The sequence below is a fragment of the Plectropomus leopardus genome, chromosome 17 (genome assembly GCF_026936395.1).
Source record: "Plectropomus leopardus strain MGB_pleo_1.0 chromosome 17, ASM2693639v1, whole genome shotgun sequence".
Taxonomy (NCBI): Eukaryota; Metazoa; Chordata; class Actinopteri; order Perciformes; family Serranidae; genus Plectropomus; species Plectropomus leopardus.
The window spans coordinates 22,319,893-22,326,113 of NC_142192.1; the positions used below are offsets into that span (position 1 = coordinate 22,319,893).

Here is a 6,221-nt window from a genome sequence, read left to right on the forward strand (position 1 = left end):
AAAAATGTCCCCGAAAAATAGATTTCTATTATTCTAATTTTATATTTTAAAATATTTTTTTACAGAATTGTTGTCATTTTTAGGCACCTTTCTATAATTCATTTCCCTTCTTTTTTTTCTTTTTAAAAAATGTTTTCTTTTCTTTTGAAATAATTTTTGGATAATTTAACTTGTAGGCTACGTTTTAGAGGGGATTTCTATGCTAATTTTCTAAGGAGGCCAGGTTTCAAAGGGTTAATTTTTTTTTTTTAATAAATACATTTATATGGAAAAAAAGTATAAAATATAAAAGCTGTATATTTTAATACTGTTTTGCTTTATGTTTTGCTTTGGTTAGTCTGGTGCGGTGGATTTATATCCTGTAAACCCCACACACACACACACACACACACACACTTTACATTTTCGTCAACTAAAATGTGCGTCATAGACATACGACGGTGACGTGTGGCGTCATGGCGCAGGTGTGTTTTGCACCTGGCGCAGGCGCAGGACCAGTGTTTGGACGGATTTGTTTGCAGCTGTCTTGCCGGTATTTTTGACGTGCAGCAAGAAATTATTAAGATCAACACTAAAAGACATTTCTAGAAGAAGCACACCGCCTGTGCAGAGAGGAATCCGGCGGGATCTGAGACGGAGAGCGATTTTGGGACAAATGCGAGCTGCGTCTGCGACATGGATCAACTCTTCAGACTACACTACTGCTGCAAGTTTTGTGGCCGCTCAGCAGATCGTAAGGCGCAGAAAGTTGTCCGCGGCCGGGAAATAGTGACAGACTCATTCACTGAAACATCAGTTTATAAATGTCAGGTATGCCGCCTCTGCAAAGACTGCAAAGCCTTAAAAAAGGCACCGAATATCACCAGTCAGCTGATGGAGGACACCAGTTCAGATCCAGCGTTTCCAGTTACCTGTGACCAGTGACTGACCACACATGCTGCTGTGCAGGTAGGTGAACTCTGAGTTATGAATGGACGGATTATCGGCCGATATTTGGCGTTTTGCCTGTTACCTGTAGTGGCATTTTATTTCTAATGATCGCCGGTAAAATTAATTAATTAAAAGGTTGTAAAACCTCAGGGAGCTATTGTTATTTATTCATTTTTGATTAAATGTCACCTAAAAAAAAAGTAACTTTCTATATATGATGTTGATCCTTTCAGTTTGGATTACACATTTGCTAAAGAAATTTAAACAAAGTTTTGTGTTCAGAGTTTGTTATATTCCCAAATTCTAAATATTGGCAGAAAGATGTTTATTTTTATTTGTAAATGCATATCGTTCCAAATATTGGTTATCGATCTCATTAACTACTGTTCGGTATCATTATCAGCCCTGAAAAACCAATGTAGGTCTGAATAAAACAAACCAAAAATAGAAGCAGTTTACTGTAGCTCTGTCGTTTCCTTAATGCTACATTTAGTATTATTTATGAAAAATGCAAAGTAAAAGCACCAAATAATCACTAGCAGCCCACTGCTGCGACCTTGTGCTAAAACATTAATGCGTGCTCATGTTGACCTGTTAGTAATGTTAATAGACTTATTCAGATTTAATAGGCTGTGTTTCCATTATTGCAAGGCTCAATTATGTTTAGCTGCTCCACACAGATTTCTTTTATTTTTTTTACTTTGGCCAAATATGGTTATTGACGTGTGTGTGCGAAAAAAAAGAAAAACCCAAGAAAAATGGTATTTGCGAGAAAAATATTCTCTTGTATGAATTTATATTCTGATTTGCCAATTTTGACCCTGACTTCACATTTTTTGCTACAGGTGTTTGAATCTGTTGTGCATATTCAATAGCAAAAGTGTGGCTGCATGTGATTCATAATTTGTGATTTGTAAAATAGTATTTTTGCACCTGCAGTGAAGAATTTAAGAAGGTGTTACTGTTGTATTGTGATTGTAGGATAAAAAATGTAACTCTTTTTCCTCTGTCTCACACTTCAAATTTACCGATACACATGTGACTACTTTCTGCAGACCCATATTCCACATCATCAGTTGTTTTGCTCCATAGACGACCCAGTTGTGTGTAAAGTCTTTTCAGCAGAGAGATTTTTCTTCAAGGGGCATTTTAACTCTTTGAAACCTGGAGCAACATCACTTACTTTTCTTGTGCTGCTTTCAGACACCCTTCACAGGTATTTAAACCTTTGAACACTGAGAAAATTGGTGTGATTTCTTTAAAAAAAACTTTGGGGAAAAGACATTAAGCAGCATGGTAACAATCCTTCCACAAATAATAAATTAGTAGATTTAAAAATTAATTTCTTAAAGGCCTACGAAAAATATCGGGAAAAGAGAGAAAAAAGTAGGGAAAAACCATATTTATTTTAATATATATACATATTTAAAATGATTTTAACAGAATTATTATCCTTTTTTAAAATGATTTTCCTATCATTTTCTAATACGTGTTTTCTAATTTCTTGCTAATTTGGTTGTTTTTTTTTAAAATAAGGTATAAAAAGCTGTCATATAATTGTTGTTTAAACAGAATTTTAAATTAGCTTGTTTTTAATGAAAATGTTGGCAGGTCTTGTGGGTATAATAAACAGTTTGAAGTGTAAGATAACCCTTTCAAACCTGAGCAAATATGTATTTTTTTTTTTTTAGAAAAATGGGGAAGAGGCAATGAAAAACTAAAAAGAGATGAAAGATATAAGATATAAAAAAACAGTAAGAAAATAACAACAAATAAATAAAAAGCAAAAGTAAATAAATAAATAATAATAAAACGAAACTTGAAAAATATATGTATTTATTTTCTATATATTATTATATTTTTCTGCGACGTAATTTTAAACATTGAAATATTATAATTATAGATACCATTTTCCTTACTTTTTCTCTCCTTTTTTTTTTATAATTTTCTATCAATCCTCCCTTTTCTTGTCACCTTTTACTCATTTCTTGCAATTTGCAGGTTATTTCTTGCCATGTCATTGCCCTTTTTCCCCCCGTTTTTTCAAAGGAAGTTAAAACACTTTGTTCAGGTTTCAAAGGGTGAAATAGCTTGTGAAAGGCGTCTGAGCGCAGCCAAAGAAAACTCATGTCAATCCAGGTTTCAAAGGGTTAATGAGCAGCCTAAATGAAGTGAGACCAGAGAATTAAGACCTAAAATAGATGGTTGAATACTTTAATGTGTAGTGTGGAGGAGGAGACGGTGATCCCTGTTGTTTATAAGAAAAACTCCTCTGAACAGGCGACTGGTTTTTACTGTCGGGCTGGAATAATGTCCTCAGACCTGCAGAGTGGCTGCTCTCCAGCGTTCACACCTGAGAGAAAATGCGTTAAGTCCTCTTCACGTTCACTTCTATCGAGTCTTCGGTGAAAAGCAGTGCGGGAGTCTCTCCAACCTGCCATTCTCAGTTTTACACAGAAGCAGCTCTGGTGGTCTTAAGCCGATGGATTTATTCTTTGTCTGTTTTTTTCTGGTGTGTTGATCCACCGTGCCAGGCAAATTGCTTTTTTTTTGTGTCAGTTCCTTGTCTGCTTCTCAAAATAGAAGGATGGATCTTAAATCTCAAATAACGTTATATAACAATCAAAAACTTGTATAATTATGTAATATATAATTAAAAGGCATAACAGCTTCAAATCAAAACTCTTAACAGCCCTCATGCATAGAAATCCTAAATTATCCCTGTTTGTTTTTCCTCGTTTTAGTAAACCCATCTGAGTTGCGCTGAATTGCAGCATTCTCCAGAGAGGAGCAACTGAGGACGGGCGAGTTGTGTAACGTGTCCCACAAACTTCAGTTGTGTGTCATGAGATTTAAATGCAATTTTATGCTTATTATTACTTAAAAGAAAGGGGGAGTGTTAATTAAAGGAGCTGCGTACAATTACAGCCCAGGTATTACAATGTTTGCAAGTATGTAACACGTTTCTGCAATTCTGGTATTCTGGCAGTTTGTAGTCACAGGGTTTGTTTTTTTTGTAGGGTTTAATGAGGAAAAGGGTGAGGAAAAACCAGCATATAACACAAGGCGTCAAACTCATTTTAGTTCATGCCTAAATGCAGCTCAGTTTGATCTCAGTGGGGCCGGACCAGTAAAACCATTGCATAATAATCTGTAAGTAATATCTCCAAATTTCTCCAGTTTTCGTGTAAAGAAGTACATTCTGAAAATCTTCATCCATTTACAAAAACTATCCCAAACATCCTGAAACATCTTAAGAAAAATAAGTACTGTCTCGTGCCCCGGGGATGATGTTTTTCAGTAGGCCCTCCAGGAAACTAGTGTTGTCATGGTTCCCTCGTCAAAAAGCCTATGGGATTTTTCCATTGGATTTTGAATCATTACAGAAAACAAGCTCTGTTGCTTTAAAGTATTAAGAGTGGGTTATTTGATGATGTATTTTATGTTGTAGAACAAAACATGAAAGTCTGACCTCTAACCAAAAACCCATTAAAAAAAAAAACATTTCGGAGTTTGACGAGTCGTTACTGGGCTTCTCTATAAACTAAAAACGATAAACTAAACTAAAACTTCATTAAGTTTTGATCATTCTTTTTAAAATCTGTCTTTTGTGAGTCCCCATGTAAGTGGTAAAAAAGACTGCTTTAAAGAAATTCATGTTTTTGTCAGTTTTTGTGAATTATTTACGCTGTAAGTGATAGATAAAACTTCATAGATTTCCTCGGGTTGGAAAGTGAGTAAAATTCCTCAGTAACTGAACTTATAGATTTGCCCGTGCTTGCAGGTCCCAGAGCAGAAATTTGTTGAAAGGAGCATCGTGAATGAAGTCATTTGTATCTTTTCTTGGCGCGTGTGATGTATTTCCTCTACCAGTTGAATAACTAATCAGAGTAACAGTAGCACTGTTCATGTACCGAGCAACCAACCGTCGTTGACTTATTGTTTAAGAGGTCTGTGCTCCTCAAGTCGAACACCTCGTGTCCACTTAACCTTGTGACCGCGGCGGCCCGGGCTGGTTATACGGCGGTCTGTAAAGCGAGTGAATGTGGCTTGGCAGGATTAATCAAGCCTAACGACACATCTGTAGGTAGGCTCGCTGGGAGGAGTGAGCATCAATCACCGTCTGGAGCATCTCTCTGCCTCTCTTTCTCTCTCTCTGCTTCTCGTCAGCTGTATCGACCAGCGCTTTGGGCCCTTGGTAATTAAAAGGCATTGATCGGCCTCAGCCGCAAGATGCAGGGGAGCTTTCATGCAGCAGAGCACACTGGGGACCCTCGGAAAAAACAGGTGTGCATGCACATGGGTGGGTGCATGTGAATATGTATTTTAGCATGTATGAAACCAGTGTGGTTTGCAGAGGTAGATTATGAATTCAAGTGTTTCCATGCAATGTTGGATAGCCTTTTTCGGCTGTGCAGTGATTTTTTATTTAACTTGTGAACTTGTTGGCTTCTTTCTGGTTCATTTGTATGCTTTGCAGCGGTTGCGTCTTTTTAGCTTACATATGGCCACTCCATTTACACAGTCATAGAGCCGTGCGAGGCGTAATGCGCCTCCAGTGAGGTTCAGTTAAATTACCCATCTGGTAAAATATCTGAGGCCTGGGAGAAAGCTCGAGGTCAGCGCGCTCTTATTAAATGAGAATTGTTGGGGGAAAAAAAAACAACAACAACTGATTGATTCTACGCAAACCCCGAAGCTCATCTTCTCCACAGACACACACAAACACACACAAACACACACACACACACACACACACACAATCTTCACACACTCTCTTCTTTTATTCCATCTGAGTGAACACAGTAAATCTAAGTGCTGCTAGATTGCAAGCGCTGCACATTTTTCGACCTCAGAGGGAAAGAGTCAGCCCGTCAAACAGGGGGGCCTTGGCTGGGCTGAATAAGGTCCAACACACTACTATAAATACACCCGTGACTCTTCGCTCAGTCTGGCACACTGACTGAATGACACATACACACATTCCCCATGCTTGATTGACGTATAGTTTGGTGAAAATATGTCTCTAATTTCTGTTTATCTCTGTCGTATATATTTTATCTCGTGGTGTGATATACTGCAGTGGCCTTTGGTTTGATGTCTGTGACTGAGTTATGCTTGTCTGAGCACCCATCTCCCTCTGCCTCTGTCCCTCATAAATCCAAAGAATTACCCAGTATGCCCCCCTCTTTCCTCCATTAACCCTCCCCTCCTCTTCCTCCCATCTCATCCCTCCCCCCTCTCTTCCCTCTTTCCTGAACAAGTGATCAATTAAGGCCCTGTCCAGCGCT

At 37.8% G+C, this 6,221-nt stretch overlaps 1 long non-coding RNA gene across 1 annotated transcript in view; it reads left to right on the top strand.

Annotated features, from left to right (window-relative positions):
• The first annotated feature begins 441 nt into the window (after window positions 1-441).
• LOC148186655 (uncharacterized) overlaps window positions 442-6,221 on the top strand; it is a 36,940-nt gene continuing 31,160 nt past the window's right edge. The window contains exon 1 of the long non-coding RNA XR_015779472.1: window positions 442-948. This is a non-coding gene — a long non-coding RNA (uncharacterized LOC148186655). The remainder of the gene's footprint in view (window positions 949-6,221) is intronic.